This window comes from Ixodes scapularis, unplaced genomic scaffold (assembly GCF_016920785.2).
Source record: "Ixodes scapularis isolate PalLabHiFi unplaced genomic scaffold, ASM1692078v2 PGA_scaffold13__105_contigs__length_92229423, whole genome shotgun sequence".
In the NCBI taxonomy this organism is placed as follows: Eukaryota; Metazoa; Arthropoda; class Arachnida; order Ixodida; family Ixodidae; genus Ixodes; species Ixodes scapularis.
The window spans coordinates 71,298,349-71,316,730 of NW_024609839.1; positions in this window are offsets into that span (position 1 = coordinate 71,298,349).

An 18,382-nucleotide genomic window follows, 5' to 3' on the forward strand; every position below is an offset into this window, starting at 1 on the left:
CAATGAAAGCTCCTCTCATAAAATCTAGCTGTCAAAGTGTCGAAAACAACAACACGTACGTACGTGTACAGTGACACGTCAGCGACAAAAATTAGTATCTATCTAAATTCTTGAAGCTATGGAACGAGATTTGCGCTGTTTCAAAGTAAGAGGCAACAGAGAGGAAAGAAATTGAACACGACGCACACGAGTGCGTGTCGTGTCACAAAATATATCACAAAACAAGATTTGCTATGGTTTTTGGAGTAAAAGGTGAAATTTCCTCAGTTTACGATGAAATATTTTTTGAGAGTCGTTGACATGGGCCTTGGCGGTGCTATTTGGTGTTTTAATCTCCAAAAACAAAAACTAAAAAAACAAACAAAAAAACTCGAGAGACGCGGTGTGTGGAGGCAGCTGCTACAGCTCGAAAGCCATTTCGTGACCATCTGCATTCGGCAATATACCTTATCCAGTGCTATGTATAACATTTGGTTTCCTAAGAAGACATTTTTTGGAGATGTTTACAAGATTCTCAAGTAAGATCTTCAGGTTCTTGTACAGGATGTATATGTAACAGTTCAGCGAGTATGTGCTTTGAGCAAACCTGAGTGTTAAAAATTAAAAGGGAGCGTTTTGCACATGCTTGCACAAAAAGTAGGAGCGGCGTAGTTGCACATTTAATTTCCATGGATTTCAGGAGCTTCAAAACCACGGTCAAGCTGGTATTTCGATATTAAGTTGTTAGTCTCGCGTGCTCTTATGCTGACAATTTACATCATTATTCTATAAATGTTATTGAAATCGCTTTAGATATGATTAACACTACATAAATGTTAAGACACTCATGCAGTTCTGAAGATAAGCAAATTAATAACAAACTACTCATTATTACAAAATATAACTAAACTTATTTTCTATTACATATCTTGAAACAATCTTCGTATTCATATCATCTTCTCATGGACTGTAAATTAGTTCAGTCATTACCATCTACAAATCAGGCGACCGAAATGTATGCTCTGACTATCGTCACATTTTTCTTACTAGTTCCCACTGCAAATTTCTTGAGAAGATAATACATTAAAACACCATGAAGCAAAAAAAAAATAGTTATGTTTTTAATTCGCATGAATTCGAAAATTATATTCTCGTGAATCATAACTGGGTTCAGCTTGTTCTTGAAATACACAGTAACCTAGATAATATTGTCACGAAGGACAAGTGATGAGGCGGCGAATAACGGAGTAAACTGAACGTTTAATCGGGCGAACTTGTGCCCAAAAAGGTAAAAGAAGAAAGAAAGATAACAACAGAGCGTCGCGGGCGTCGGAGGCGGCGAAGCAGCAAGTTCGAACGCTGGGGCGAAACTGACTCGACAAGGTCGTGGGTGGCCTCTTACCTTGAGTGCGTCGCTATCTCGAAGATTCGGCGAAAGCGGCTCGAGCGTCGCGTGATCGGGGCGAGAATGAACACGCACTTTCTAGAAAACAAAAGCAGGAATAAATGATAGAAGTTACGTGCGGCACATGAATAAACGAGAACTTTCTGGAGGTTCCGGATCGAGCGTTGCTTTCTCAGCCCTGTGCGCGGCAATATCATGCAGACTGATGCCATATTTATTTATCTTTCTAAAGGATTCGAGGAGGTATCCCATAGGCTACTTCGCCTTCCCCAGTGCCACAAGATCCACTGCAAATGCATGCATCTGGTTGAGGAAGACTACAAGTGCCTCATGGCTGACGGCAAGAGCAGTTATAAGTGCCCATCTTGTGCAAAGCGTCTGGACGAGTCGGGCAACAAGGTCAGTGACGATCTAGAGGCCATTCTACTCGAGGAGACAGAATTGAGTCCAGTCAACGTTATTCCTGGAACTAACACTAACCTTCCCGAGCTGGTGGTCTTGCTTTGCAAGAAAATTGATGACCTTACGAAGGCTGCCAAAACTTTGAAGACCTACGACAAATCGCTGCGCATCCAGCTATCGCGCAACAGTGAATTGCTGCGTAAGTTATGCTTGCCGGAGGAGCAGCCGGTCGCACCAGCCGTGCCACCGAAACACTACTCTGCTGTTTTGAAGAAGCCAGTGCCCTTCGTGAGTCATCATGTCGACTTTGCAGCGAACGACGACAGAAGCAGGGCAACTAAACGCCCCCCTTCCATGGAAGGCGATGACGTGGCTGCTAACTCGCAACACACCCGAGCAGGTCTTGTTGATGACGAGGGATTCACCACGGCTACAAGAAAGAAAAGGTCTCAACCTACCGAGGGCGTGAGTACTACTCGCAAGCTCGCCTCCGTACCACGATCACTACGGCGTCGTGCGCTCCTTGTCTCCAGACTGGCCCCGAGTACAACGGTTTCGGACATTTCACAAGTTGTAGCCACTGCTTTAAAAGGGGATACTGCCTTATGTACTAAACTGGTGTCTAAGCATGAGAGCTACGCTTCTTTCAATGTATCTGTTGATATTAACGATTTTGAAATACTCAATTGAACAGAAATTTCGCCAGCAGGATGCATTTTTCGACCCTTTTTCGGAAAGTTAAGAAATATGCCAGTTGATTCTGCGATCGTTGGTGATAACTAACACAAGGGAGTGCACGGGTTATTACCAAAACGTACGTGGTATCAGAACCAAGTCTTCTGAGCTTATGCCTGGAATTTTAGGAAGTTTCTTTACCGTGTTATGCCTTACGGAGACGTGGCTGGAGAAAGGCATTTCTAGCACCGATTATTTCCCCCCATGTTCATCCGTTTTTCGCCGAGATCGAAATTACGGAAGCACGGGGCAAAATATGGCGACGGTGTACTTACTGCCGTGAATACTTCTTTGCGAGCATGGAGAAGGCAAGATCTGGAGTCTTGTGACTCGGAATGCGTTTTATGTAGAGGGTTTTGGGTTCCGATTAAAACGTTAACGCCATCGAATGATGGCGTCAACGTTTTAATCAGAAACTATTATTTTCTACCCCGGTTTAGCTCTGATAATTTTGTGGCAGAGCTGAGAGCTCTAGAGCAAAGTTTAGATGTGTCAAAGTTTCGCGTTCACATTTATGGAGCCTTTAATAATCCGGGGATAGACTGGGTGACAGATGTCACAACGGATGGTAATGATCGCAAATCGAAGGCGTCAAGCCTTATAAATTTTATGTATACAAATGGGTTTGAACAGTGCAATAAGCTACAGAACTCAGCGGGCGACATACTTGAGCTTGCACTAGTGTCTTCGCCAATTGATTGTATCAGTTCAGTCGACAATCCTGTAACACGTGTCGATCATTTCCATCCTCCTTTTGTTGTTTCAATCTTTTTTCCGCCCAGTCAACATGTTTTTTATACCCAGACTCGCTTCTTATACAGCGAAGGAGATTATGTAAACATGTACTATTATCTTCAAAGTTACAACTGAAATCCTATCTTGAAAGACCGGTGCGTTGACTCAGCGACTGACGCGTTCACAAAAAATGTGTCGAGTGCCATGGATACATTTATACCGAAGCGCGCTTCACGGTCATACAAATACCCTCCATGGTTTTCATGGGAGCTGAAATGCTGCTTACGCAGAAATTTGTACTATCACCAGACTTTAAAAAAACGGGATTAGAGAAATGGTACTTGAAGTACAGCGAGTGTCGCTCTGTTGCAAAGCGGCAGTTTAAGAGATGAGAAATTTGACGTTTCTCAGACTGAGTCTGCTCTGAATTCAAGCCCAAAATACTTTTGGAAATTCGTACCCACTCAAAAAAACAAGCGTAGTAGTAGTGGTCCTCTCTTACGGGGTAGTTTCGGCTATACATCGAACCCAAATGAAGTGGCAGACATGTTTGCTCAGCATTTTATGTCACCCCGCAGGGGGCACCTGTGAATGCAGGTGTTTGGTGAGTGGCGTCACCACGGACCCGAGCCATGTGGGTTCGCCCGCCCACGCATGGCTGTGCGTGGCTTTCCCGTGTCCGAGGAAAAGGGCATCCTGGTGGTTGAGTCGAGACCGGGGTAAGTTTGAACCCTTCGGGGCCCCCCGGCCGGGTGAGACAATGCACCATTTCGACCCCTGCTTCTCGTAGACGGGAGTCCTGGTAAGGCCCGGCCAGGATGATTCAGTCTAGTCGCCTTCTCTTCTACTATCCCCTCCGATCTTTCACTTTTGCTTGTCCTGTTTCCTTCATTTCTTTCTCATTTCTCTTGCTTCTTTTTCTCCCTTCGTTGGCGGCAAGGGCTAACCTTGGGTGGCAATAGATACTCTCGTCTAAACCACACTTGGGTTACAGCGTCTTGGTAGCACTGGCAGAGCAGCATTCTCAGACAAGCCCGTACTGTTATGAGGTGTTGCCTGTCCCCTTGTTGGACTCCGTGGTGGGTGGTGCGCCACAGGTGCTGAAGATTTTTTTGCCTTTTTATGGCTGCCCCTCCTAAACCAAAACCCGTATCGGGGCGACTAGGCAAGCGCCTGCGCCCCAAACCTCTTGTCATAGCTAAAGAGTCTAAATGAGACATGTTTACGAAGTCACTCGGATGTTTGGGCAGTAAAAACATCACGAACAGATTATGGCCTCCAAATGATTAAAATAACCTTGCCAACATTACTGAACACTCTTATGGGCTGATGTCGAATCTCCCAATATGTGTTTACTCTTAAGAATTATTTTCTTTCAAATTAAACAATCTTTACTGCTGTTGATTAGCTAGCAGATTATTGCTTTTGTTTTTGCTTTGTTAATTTTTTGTTGTTGTTAAGCATTTTGTATTATATAAATTCTTGTGTATTACTTCCCCGATGCTGTGTACCTGTGGGGGGCTGAGGACCAGTCAAGCTGCTTGCACAGCTTTTTTCCTCAGTTTCCACCATACTTGTATGGTAAACATAGTCATTATTATTAAGTTTTTTGTACTTCATTCAGAAAATGATCAGCGTCCAATGTCCAAGCTCTCGCCTTTTGCTGTTGCAAAGGTCCTTGACTCGTGCCTCGGAGACGATTATAATGCGAAAAAAACTGTATTCCGGAGACCTGCTTGTGGAAGTAAACTCGAAGAAACAAAGCATTGCTTTGCTCACCTTGAACACCATTGGAGATGTAAAAGTCACAGTGTCTCTTCACCGCACCCTAAACACCATTCGTGGGGTCATCTCTGAGGACGACCTCCTGCACAGCAGCGGAGAAAAGATCCTTGAAGGCCTCCGCTCTTCTGGGGTAGTTGCTGTAAAGAGGATCATGTTCCGGAAAGATGGATCAGAAACTCCCACTAAACATATTATAGTCACCTTTGAGCGTCATTGTCTCCCTGCTTCTGTAAAGGCTGGCTACATAAGCTATCGCGTTCGGCCGTCTATCCCAAACCCCAAAGGTGCTTTAGGTGCCAGCGGTTTGGGCACGGCTCGTGCAGCTGCCGTGGAAGAGACACATGCGCAAAATGTGGGAGCACGGAGCATGTAGCTGATGTGTGCGAAAGCTCACTGTGTTGTGCAAACTGTAAAGGACCCCATCCAGCATACTCACGTGCATGCCCTCTGTAGAAGCAGGAGAAAAGTATATTGACTATCAAAACAAGAGAAAACCTCAGCTACCCAGCGGCCAAGAAACGCTACTCGTTTCAATCATTGGGCTCCTAAGCTAATGCCGTGCGCCGGGGACCTGCACGGCCAACAGCTACAACGGGAACACAGACGTCCTTGGACGGTTTGTGTGACCCTTTTTGTCCCCCTCGACCTCAGCAGGAGCGGTGCTAGCAGCTCCGTCCTCGAACCGAAAGGTGGATGCCGGTCCGTCGGGATCCACTAAAAACCAAGCACGGGGGACGGTGCCTTGTGCACCCCTTGCAGTCCAGCCACCTAAAAGCCGTGGTATCTCTCGTGCCAATGGTGGCTCCCGTATACCTGGCCAGCCGCCTGGGCTGGAGAACCCTAAGGGTCTTCCAGCAGCGGCTCCAGATGAGCCGATAGACGAGAGCGGGCAACAGTCCCAAGAGGACAGGCCCCACTCTAGTTCAGAGTCATTGCCCTCGGCCACCTGTGATACTACAGGTAGGCCGAAAGATATGTCCAAAAAGAAAAATGAAATTCGAATTAAAATTGACTACAGAGTTTAGATAGACAGTTTCTGAAAAATACCACCTTACATATGATGGAAGAAGTCCTCCAATGGAACTGTCGAGGATTGCTACATAACTATGATGATGTGTGCTATTTGTTAGACCATCATAACCCATTAATATTTTGCCTTCAAGAAACCCATTTGAATCACAACCATTCTGGATTTTTAAGACACTTTCATGTTTTTAGAAAAAACCGTCTACATTCTTCCCACACCTCAGGTGGGGTGGCAATAATAGTTCAGCGATCTACTCCATGTATTGAGGTACCCCTTAATACTGCATTGGAGGCTGTGGCAGTTTGGGTTTTGTCTGACCGCTTGATGACAGTTTGCCCCATTTACATACCTCCTAATCATCCTCTAACTCGGGACGAACTTCAGTGTCTCTATGACCAACTCCCACGACCAGTTTCAATCCTTGGAGATTTTAATGCTCATAACCCTATATCGGGTTGTGAAAGATGTAATACGCGAGGATCAATAATTGAACGATTTATTTCTTCTACGGGATTATTCTTGCCCAACAACTCGTAGGCTACATATTTTAGTGCTCGAACCCGCCCATTCACCTCCATTGACCTGTCGCTTCGTGACCCAACGTTGTTCTCTCTCTTCTCATGGGGGGTCAATCCTAACCCATTTGGAAGTGACTATTTTCCCATAATTTTAAATCGCATTGGGCGACCGGTTACTCTTCCAATGCGAACTCCCCGTTGGCAGTTTGACGAAGCAAACTGGTTAGTTTTTAAACAAGCACTCTTTTAGCGTGTACATCTCTCCATGAGCCTCCATTGATCGCATAACTGAGCATATTTTAGATGCATCAATCATGGTTATACCCATGACATAAACACATGTTCCCAAGAAACCGAAACCATGGTGGAATAACGACTGCCGTATAGCAAAAAAGAAACAGAACAAAGCTTGGGGAATTTTCGGCCGATACACTACACAAACTAATCTCATCACCTTTCGGACAATGAAATCTCGCGCTCGGTCTATTCGCAGGAAGTCTAAGCGAGATAGCTTCAAGGGATACACGCCTTCCATAAACAGCAGTGTTTCGTGCTAAGAGGTATAGGACCGAGTGCATTAGGTCAGTGGCTGCTACCGTGCATATTCTATCCCTCTTTTGACTAGACATGGAATCTGCCCTAAAAGTATTGAGGAGCAAGCTAATCTACTACGAGAGCATTTTGAGTTTGTCTCAAGCTCTGATCATTATACGCCAGCTTTCATTCGTCATAAACTCCCATGCCGAGAAAATATCTATAAGTACCTCAGGAGGCAATCAAGAACCTTATAATGTACCATTTACACTACATGAACTTAAGGCAGTACTGCATAGTCCCAAGCAGACTGCCCCTGGCCCTGATGGTATTCACTACACTATGCTATGCCACCTACATCCCTCAACGCTTGAACTCATTTTGTACTTATTCAATCGTGTTTGGTCAGAGGGTCATTCCCCGTCGTCTTGGAAGATGGCCGCTGTCATTCCTATGCTTAAGCCAGGCAAGGATGCTTCATGTGCTTCCAGTTACAGACCGATAGCACTAACGAGTTGTCTCTCAAAAACACTGGAGAGAATGATAAACAAAAGACTTATGTATTACCTAGAAAAAAGCAACCTTCTAGACAAATATCAGTGCGGCTTCCGTTCGTTTCGATCCACGCTCGACCACCTGGTTCGATTTGAGACCACTGTACGGGAGGCATTTGTAGATAAGCAACACTGTGTTTCTGTCCTTTTTGATTTATAGAAGGCATATGATACGGCCTGGCGTTTTGGAATTTCGTAGAATTTATTTTGCTTGGTGTCCGAGGTAGAATGCTAGGTGCTATTCAAAGTTACTTGCAATGTCGCACTTTTTATGTAAGATTGGGAACAACCCTTTCCGGGGAGTTTTTTTCAAGAAAATGGAGTTCCCCAGGGAGGTGTCCTTAGCGTAACCCTTTTCATTGTAAAGTTGAATTCTATTGCCCGTGCTATACCTCCTTCCGTGCAATGTTCTATATATGTATATGATATTCAAATCTGTCTCGTCCCGTAATCCTGCAATATGTGAACGTCGGGTTCAACTGGCAATTAACACGTTACAAAAATGGGCTGACACAAACGGTTTTAAATTTTCACCAGAAAAAACTGCCTCTGTGTGTTTTTCTCGCCGGCGTGGAGTTCTGCAAGAGCCTTCATTTACAAATATATGGAATACCAATAGCGACAAAAAGTGAACGTAAGTTTCTGGGACTCGTATTTGATTCGAAATTGACTTTTGTTCCACATATTAGGAACTTAAAACTTAAATGTCTCAAATCGCTGAATATCCTTAAGGTTCTATCACATGTATCATGGGGCTCCGATAGGCTGTCTGTTACGCATATACCGGGCGGTTGTTCGCTCCAGGCTTGATTATGGGATCATTGTGTATGGCTCTGCCCGAGCTTCAGTCCTAAAGATGTTGGCCCCCATTCACCACCAGGGATTGCGATTGGCTACTGGAGCATTTCGCACCTCTCCGGTACTTAGTCTGAATGCAGAAGCTAATGAGCCATCCCTTGAAAGTAGGAGGTTTGCTCTGGGGTTTATGTATTCTATTCGAATTCGCTCTGTCCCTCAGCACCCTACCTGCGATAACCTCGAAAACACCAGGTTCCAGAGAACGTCTGAAAATAAACCAACCGTTGTTCCTCCTTTTGCAATTAGGAATATGGATTATGCTGCGTCTCTAGAACTAGATCCCAGGCCTCCAGTAGTTCAATGCTTAACCACTATAGCCCCGTGGGATTATCATATCATTAATTGTGATCTTACACTGACTAAACATTCCAAAGAAGATACACCAAGTGAAGTCATGAGGCAGGAATTCTTTCAGCTACAAAATCAATATGAACAGTACGTAGGTCTGTATGCAGATGGAACTAAAACAGACTCTGTGGTTGGCTGTGCTATGATAGCGCCATCTGTGAAACAGATGAAGAGAATCCAAAATGCAGCCACCGTACTGACAGCTGAGCTCTATGGCCTGCTGTTAGCTGTTGACTACGCAACAAAAAAAAGGCTCCGCTACTCAATTGTTCACATAGATTCCTTGAGCTCATTAAGAGCAATTACATCACTGAAGCGCATTAGAAATCCACTTGTTCTAGAATTACAAAATAAAGTTTTCGCTACCTCGTACAAGAAGATTGAGATAATTTTCTGCTGGGTCCCAAGCCACGTCGGCATCCCAGGTAATGAAAAGGCCGATAGTGCTGCAAATTCTGCAAATGAGAGACAAATAGACCTACAAAAAATACCATACAAAGACTACCACATCCCTTTGAAGTGTTGCATTCAAACTAAGTGGCAACGCGAATGGAATAATGAAACACATAAACTGCATGCTGTAAAACCTTTTCTAAGTGACTGGGAGAGCGCCCGGCATCGGGAACGCTTTTATGAGGTGGTATTGTGCCGGCTACGGATTGGTCATACGCCTCTCACCTATGGGCATCTCTTGCGTGGAGAGGATGCGCGAGATCTCTATCTATATCACACATCCTACTTGAGTGCCCGAAGTATGACCAAGGTTGTTTCAAATTTTTTTTTGCAAATATATCAAGAACATTTTCCGCTGCACTTAGTTATTTTACTTGGCGAACAGCCGTTGATTCCACATGCTTGTGTCTAATTTTCTTAAAAACATCAGCCTTATACTCCGACTATGGTTTTAATTAGTAATCCGAACTCGCCTTCATCCTGTATACAGTTATACAATCTCATATACGTAGTTTTATTACATCCTCAGCTACTATAGCTCTTTCTTCCTACAAACCCTTGCTTATACAATAGTTCCACTCTTGGCGCATTTTGGCCTTAGTAGCCCTTGCGCCATGAAACCCCAATCAATCAATCAATCAATCAATCAATCAATCAATAATTTTATGTCATGCTTCTCCTCTGGAACTAACACGAATTCAGCTGTGAAATGCCCAAATACCTCTGATTTTTTTTCCGTTTGTTCCAATAGATGAGCTTGAGATAAATGCATGCATAAGAGACATGAAGTAAAAGTTATCTGCTGGCGCAGACTGAATACCGAGCTTTATTTTAAAGGGATGTGCTCATATTTTAACTCCGATGTTGCTTCATATCTTTAACCTGTCGCTACAATCGGGCAGATTCCCGTCTCTATGGAAGCACTCAGTGATAGTTCCGATATTTAAATCAGGCGATAACACAATTGTCAGCAACTATCGCCCTGTCTTTTTATTATCTAGTTTCTCTAAAGTTATTGAGATGACGCTGCATGATGGTCTTTACAAATACTTCCGCCAAAAACTTTGTCCTGAGCAACACGGATTCTTGAAGGGAAAATCGGTGGAAACAAATTTGTGCAGATTCTTAGATTATGCTGTGCCATTTGTTCCCGGCCATCAACAAGTAGACGTCATCCACTTTGACAAGTCAGGCTTTAGACAGGGTCGATCATGATCGGCTCCTGCGTAAACTAGATGACTACGGCCTATGTTCAAGGTATTGTAATTTATTTAGTTATTTATTTACCTTCAAGGTCCGAAGACATTACAGAGGGTTTATTGGTTTAGGAGCTACCTTAGCGATCGTACGAACTGTGTTCGTGTATGGGGATTTATGTCCAAAACCTCTATTTCGTCGTCAAGGGTGCCTCAGGGGAGCATCTTGGGTCCTCTTTGGTTTTCAATCTTTGTGAATGACATTGTATCTTACGTAAAAAATTCTAAAGTGCTTTTATTCGCGGACGATATAATGTCGTTTCGTCATGTTGGTTCACATTCTGAATGCACATTTCTTCAAAGCGATGTCGATAACATAGCTAGGTGATGCTTTAATAATGATCTCCTGCTTAATGGACATAAAACACAGGCTATAGGTCTCTGTAGAAAGCCAAAGCTCCTTGCGTTTAGTTATATCTTAGATGGCGTCGTCATCAAACGAGTGTGTGTTGCTCGTGATCTTGGAGTTTTTATAGATAAGGCATTGAATTTTAATTATCACGTGTCCGTCACATACAAAGCATCACTTAGGACATTGAAAGCAGTTTCACAAGACAATTTTCTTCCTATGCGTGTATCGTTCGTTTCTTCTGTTGTCGAATTCGCTCAAAACTCGAGTTTGCATCCATAGTGTGGAATTGTATAAATGAGACAGCATCTTGCTCTATCGAGCGTGTACAGAAGCGTTTTATTCGCATCGTTTTCGATCGTTTTTTGAACGTAAGTTTAATTATAATCACTATCGGCTGCTCAAAAGACTTGGTTTATATACTCTGTTTGACAGACGGCGTTGTCGGGATATCTTGTTTTTACACAACGTTGTCAATGGGCCTGTAGATTGTCTTGTCTTGTTAAGCGCTGTATGTTTTCACGCCCCACCACGTTCAAGCCGTAATATTACAGTTCAAGCCGCAAGCTATAACACGTTCGATCGTCGCTCACGCGCTCGCAGACCACCGGGTGTGGAGATTTGTGGCGCCATCTACTGATAGGCGGAGAGAGCAGACAACAAAGCGTGTCGTCTGCTCGCTGTGCCAAATGGGAGATGGCGCCGCAAATTAATACTACCGCGTAGAGTCCTTACAGCTAGTTGCTCTGATACTCCAGCTTTCGCACCCAAACGTCGTCCCTAGTGGATCCACGTTGCTTCGTTTATAGGCCGAGCAACAGGGGCTATGCGACGCAAGCTAAGCTTGCGTCAGCATAGCACCCAGCGCGTCTTGTAGCGTCTCACAAAACATCGTGAGCCATTCCACTCTGTGAAGGTGGAGGACCAGGGAAGCTGTTTAGCACACGACACAGACGCGACGCAGAAGTTTGGACAAAGGTACGAACTTAAATATTGTCTTGATCGGTGGTCATCGTTGCGAAAGGTACGCACACACATGTCGAGGACTGTAGCCGCCCCGAGGAGCCGAAGGAAACTAGATACGCGCGACGGGACTGCCACCCGGTGCAAGGAAAGGAAACTAGGAACGCAAGCGGGGCTTGGAACGACGACAAAGAGAGGGCGGTGCGAACCTTCTCTGAGTTTTTGTTGACGCACACGAAAAATCCACTGAACCCTAGCCACCCTAGCCATAACCAGCTTCGGTGTAAAAACGCGGCTCTTGCACGTGGCAGCGACGCCAAGACGGACGCCGTTTCTCGTCGAGCTTGGGCGTGCTTGCCGCTTGGGGCGGGTCGGGGTGCCACTAACGTGACGTCATGCAAAGGCCTTATTTTCTAGCTAGTATTGTGGTAACTTGGCCTCCTGAACGTGCCTGGCCTTGACTGTAACAAGTTTGTTGCCATAATTTTTTTTTTTTTTTTTCAGGAAGAGAAGTAGGTTTGAAATTTCGCAAGGTAAAGTTGACCCGTTCAACGCTATTCGTTGAAAGTGTCAGCTTTATATCTGCAGACGCCGATTTCTGCGGCTCATTTTACAGCTTCGGATCCGTTCGAGCGATCCTATTTATTTATTTGTTTGCTTTACTTTCAGAGCTCGAAGGCATTACAGAGGGGCAGAGCAAAGTTGGGATCAAAACAATGCAATGTGTATTAATTACACTCAGAAAAAAAAAAAAAAAGAGAGAGAGAGAGATTGGTTAGAGCAGATTTGAAAAATACTGTGTCAGTGTTGGATGTAATTGGTCCGCGAAGGTGGCTTCAGTCGAGGGATGTGCAAGGAAGGAAAGAAGATTGGAAAGTAGATGCGATAGCGATAGGTACAGAGCGCGACACTGTTAGCGCGAACAAGCGATCGCCGGTTTTTCCAGTTTTTCTCTTCGAAAACAAGGGATGTCATCGAAGTTATTATTGCTACAGAAAAAGCTCATTTAGTTCTATAATGTAAGCGATAAAATTTCGTGCTCGCTAATACTACTTAGAAGTAAAATGCGAAAATGCGCCGATGTCGTGTTCGCGTAACAATGTGTACCTCAACTTCATGACGAGGAGAAATATAAAAGGGACAGGTTATTAATTTGTGGCGCCATCTCCCGATAGGCGAAGCGAGCAGACAACAGGACGTGTAAACTATTCAAAGCCACACTGCATAAAGAAAAAACAAAAACAAAAATTAGCTTGTCTTTGTGAATAAATGCATATTGTGAACGTTTTACTATGTTTAGAAGACTTAGGCATATTTCAGACACCCTGAAGCGGAGTCCAGAAACAGCAACGAGTACCAGCTATTTTCTCCCGTGTGTCACGCCGTGTTCATTTGCTTAATTTACTGTTTAAGTGCACGCTTTCCCCGTGAAAATAGGAGGCTAGAAAGTACTATCTTTGCAGAAGACAAAGCCGGGAATGTCACAAAATTGTTTTAAGAAGAAGCTTGAAAAAGCCAAGTACTACTTCACTACTTCCGTATTAAAATATTAAATGTCAATGTTTTGCCTTTGCAGGACAAATTTTGGTATTGTTTTTCGACCCGGCTTTGCCGCGGTAGTTATGTGTCACGTAATTGGTGGAATCAGTTGCTATCTGCAAGACGTATCTGTAGTTCGACGGTGTGAACTCGACCATTTACAAAATTCGCGTGTATCAATTTGTTCATGCTTCCGTTTATTAGACATTATACATTATATTTCACACCATATTCACCTTTCATGCCTTAGCTATATTAACCACATCGTAATAAGTTTTGTTGTTAGACAGCCAGCTTGCAAACATTAGACTGTTTAACGCCGGCACAAAATTCGTTTATTTTTAAACGAGGCTACGGTTTTGCCTGTGTAAAATTGTGCAAATATCTAACTACACCACCCCTTCAGTATATAATTAAAATGCTCGGCTCATTTAATAAGCTTAGCTATCGATAGGATTATAAGAAGTAGGCTTATTAACGACCTCACTGAAATACCTCTCATACGAAAGGGTTTTTCAAATTCGGAAACTTTTCTGCGTTAAAATAGAGCAAGCAAAAAAGCGCCGAAAAAATACAGGGACACAGACGAAGAGAAACAGGACAAGGCGCACTCTCAACTGATGTTTAATGAAAAATTCACACGTTATATAGCCACACACACAAAAAAAAAAAGAAAAAAAAAGAAAAAAAAAATCATTTCTTTTCTATCTACTCAGCCCGCGTTTCAAAAATTCAAACTCATTTGTAGATAAGGATACCGACGTGTCACTTATACAATTCTTGTCTCTGGTCCTAATTGCATACGCCTCGTGTAATTCCCGCGACACTTTATCTTTGTATCTTGCCAAAATCTTGGTGTCATTGAAGGCCGGGGTGCAAGAGCATTTATTGCAATGAATTGCAAGGTGCCCCGAAGGCGTCGTTCTTGTAGAGGCAGCGTGCTCTCGGGTGCGATCATTAACGCACCTGCCCGTCTGGCCCACGTATGTCATCCCACACGTCATGGGGATTTCATAGACGACGCCAGTGGCACATTCAACGTACTTATTTCGATGTTTGGTAGTGCAGGGATCTGAAGATGGCTGTGGTGAATTGATCTGGCGACAAAGTCGTGCCATCTTATTGGGTGCTGAAAAAGCTACCGGTACATTGTAGCGCTGGGCTACCTTTTTCAGATTGTGCGTTACATTGTGCATATATGGAATGACAACAGGCCTCGTGGTCGGTCTATCGCTGTTTGATTTCCGATTACCTTTAATCTTTTTTATTAAGCTTTCTGCCACTTCAACCAAGGCTCTCAACGGAAAACCAGCCCTCTGCAGGCGTTCTATCTGACCCTCGAAGCTGCCTTGCGCACTGTGCAAACATGACTTTCTGAAAGAAGCCCCCAGGCACGAACTGGCTATGCCCCTTTTCACTACCTTCGAGTGGGCGGAATCAAAAGGAAGGATGCCCTTCCTAGTTCGAGGCGCGTACTTCCAACAAACATGGTCCCCCAAAAACGACAGCTCGAGGTCCAAGAATTGCAGTTTGCTTTCTTTTTGTAACTCATGCGTGAATGTCAACCCGGAGCAACACAATTTAAACACGTCTAGCAACTGAGAGACTTCACTGCAAGGGGGCCCCGCCGAGCGGCTAAGGATGAGGAAATCGTCGACGTATCTGAAGATCTTCACATTGTCATCGTTCGAAATGTTCAAAGCGATGTTTTTTCCACAGCTGCCTAGAAAAATGTCACACAAAACAGGTGCAACACAGGACCCGATGCAAACGCCTTTTCTTTGCACATAAAGACCCCCCTCGAATGACGCAAACGTATGTTTTAAGTAAAAAACCAGGAGCTCAAGAAAGCTATCAACACTGATGCCCGAAGAATTCTGGAAAGCGACAACTCCGTTCTGGTCTATGCATTGTCTCACCGCCGAGAATAGGGGTTCATGAGGAATCGAGTAAAATAAATCCTCGACATCGATGGAAAACCCACTGCGCATGCACTGGCCCCCTTGCAGTGAAGTCTCTCAGTTGCTAGACGTGTTTAAATTGTGTTGCTCCGGGTTGACATTCACGCATGAGTTACAAAAAGAAAGCAAACTGCAATTCTTGGACCTCGAGCTGTCGTTTTTGGGGGACCATGTTTGTTGGAAGTACGCGCCTCGAACTAGGAAGGGCATCCTTCCTTTTGATTCCGCCCACTCGAAGGTAGTGAAAAGGGGCATAGCCAGTTCGTGCCTGGGGGCTTCTTTCAGAAAGTCATGTTTGCACAGTGCGCAAGGCAGCTTCGAGGGTCAGATAGAACGCCTGCAGAGGGCTGGTTTTCCGTTGAGAGCCTTGGTTGAAGTGGCAGAAAGCTTAATAAAAAAGATTAAAGGTAATCGGAAATCAAACAGCGATAGACCGACCACGAGGCCTGTTGTCATTCCATATATGCACAATGTAACGCACAATCTGAAAAAGGTAGCCCAGCGCTACAATGTACCGGTAGCTTTTTCAGCACCCAATAAGATGGCACGACTTTGTCGCCAGATCAATTCACCACAGCCATCTTCAGATCCCTGCACTACCAAACATCGAAATAAGTACGTTGAATGTGCCACTGGCGTCGTCTATGAAATCCCCATGACGTGTGGGATGACATACGTGGGCCAGACGGGCAGGTGCGTTAATGATCGCACCCGAGAGCACGCTGCCTCTACAAGAACGACGCCTTCGGGGCACCTTGCAATTCATTGCAATAAATGCTCTTGCACCCCGGCCTTCAATGACACCAAGATTTTGGCTAGATACAAAGATAAAGTGTCGCGGGAATTACACGAGGCGTATGCAATTAGGACCAGAGACAAGAATTGTATAAGTGACACGTCGGTATCCTTATCTACAAATGAGTTTGAATTTTTGAAACGCGGGCTGAGTAGATAGAAAAGAAATGATTTTTTTTCTTTTTTTTTTTTGTGTGTGTGTGGCTATATAACGTGTGAATTTTTCATTAAACATCAGTTGAGAGTGCGCCTTGTCCTGTTTCTCTTCGTCTGTGTCCCTGTATTTTTTCGGCGCTTTTTTGCTTGCAATGAACCAACTGGCCCAAATCTCCACTTTACTGCAGTTAAAATAGAGCTTTTGAAACAAGTAACTGTTCGTTGGTAAGCTTGTAATATCTTTGTACTGATTTTTAAATGCTAGTGAATTAGTATTAATCCAAGTTACTATTAAAACTTGTTCAAGAAGCGATAAAGGTTCGTACGAATATATTTTTTAAACTTTAATATGAGAGAAGCTTGTGCAGAGGCCATATACAAAAATATATTAACATACACATTTGTCAGTTACGAAACAGAAAGCAGAAAACATGAAAGGAATGTACGTACCTAAAAGCAACAAATGCACCGGAAGCGATTCTTACACGCACTCGGTCAGTTGACTGCGTTTTGAAATGTTGAAGCATTTTAGAATGTTGTGCAGTGTTGAACTTGCTTCTGGGGCTCAGCGGTAAAACATTGCCAGCGCGTGAGCACATCTTCCGACGTCATTATTTTGATTCTCATCAGGGGTTCCGTCATTAGAGCAGTGTCGTTTTAACAGCCGCACCAATCGAGCGTGTGTTCAAAGTATACCATGCCAGTGGGCTCCAAACTAAGCCCGGCTGTAAATATCATGATGTATGTCTACGCATAATTTAGAAAAGCTTTCTAAGCAACAGGTAGTCTATATTTTTTGAACGAAGTAAGAGGTAATCGAGATACCCTGAGGAAGTTATAGGAACATAGATAAAGTCGCAACTGTCGATATTTCAAGATAAACAAAAACTGACAAGCTTTTTTTTCTTCTTTTTTTCCTACTGGAATGATTTTATTTTGGAGTATACATTCAAAGTAGTTCTTTATTTCTTTATTTTTACCAATGATTCTAGTAATTCAACCGAGAGATTATATTATCGTTGTTATAATTCAGATGCTTCGTTTAAAGAAGAGATTGAAAGCTCAGCTGTCTTTGGTTTTCTGAAATGAAAGGCAGGTTGGAGTAAAATGTATTAAAATGGTTCAAGCACGACTGCTATGTTTACCTTGGTGCTAAACAAGCGACCGCATTGAAGTGTGCAGTTCAGTACATATGTGTTAGACGGCAGAAATTATTCACGTTGAGTACACATACCACTTGACGAGATGAATATATGTTGGTTATACGTCAGGAATTCTGATCTGCTTAGCGTCGTCAGGAGGACCATGCTAAACACGTCACAATTACCACATCAAATTGCAACCGGGCGAAAGGTTTCTCCATTGGCCCGGTTGCAAGCCTGCACAAGCTAAATAGATAAATATCTTCTCTAGTTGAAGGAATGACACTCGAATGACGTGATACGACGTCACCACAACTGCGTCAATGTAGCGGACGATGCACGAGACTGATATGCGTGCTGAAGTAGGTGGTGTGCTTGGGAGAAGAGCATGTTGGTTTAAGTCATGAATGAAGAAAGAATAAAACAATTAAAACAGGGACAACACAACCACATCTTTCAGTGAAAGATGTGGTTGTGTTGTCCCTGTTTTAATTGTTTTATTCTTTCTTCATCCATGATAGGTGGTGTGGCTTAGCGGTGGCGAGCTCGCTCCGCAACCAGCGGACTCAGGATCGCATCCCGGAAAAAACAATGGTATGTATTTAGGGTGATTTTTTTTCAAGAACTTAGTGATATTAACAACATAATTATTTCTAGGTGGGTGGAAGAGCGCTTAGCAACTATTGCTGTAAAAAAAAAAGAAAGTTTGAGGAGATATTACTACGACAACTTGACGCATCCCTGGAGGTCAGATTGCTATGGCTCGCTACCCGTGCTCGTGGTTGATACTGACGTCACTTCTGGGTGGAAATTACGTTCATGTTTTGCGTCTAGTTTCGGTATCTGAGTCTCGTCGTGGCTTACATTTGCAAGAGAATAGCATAAGCA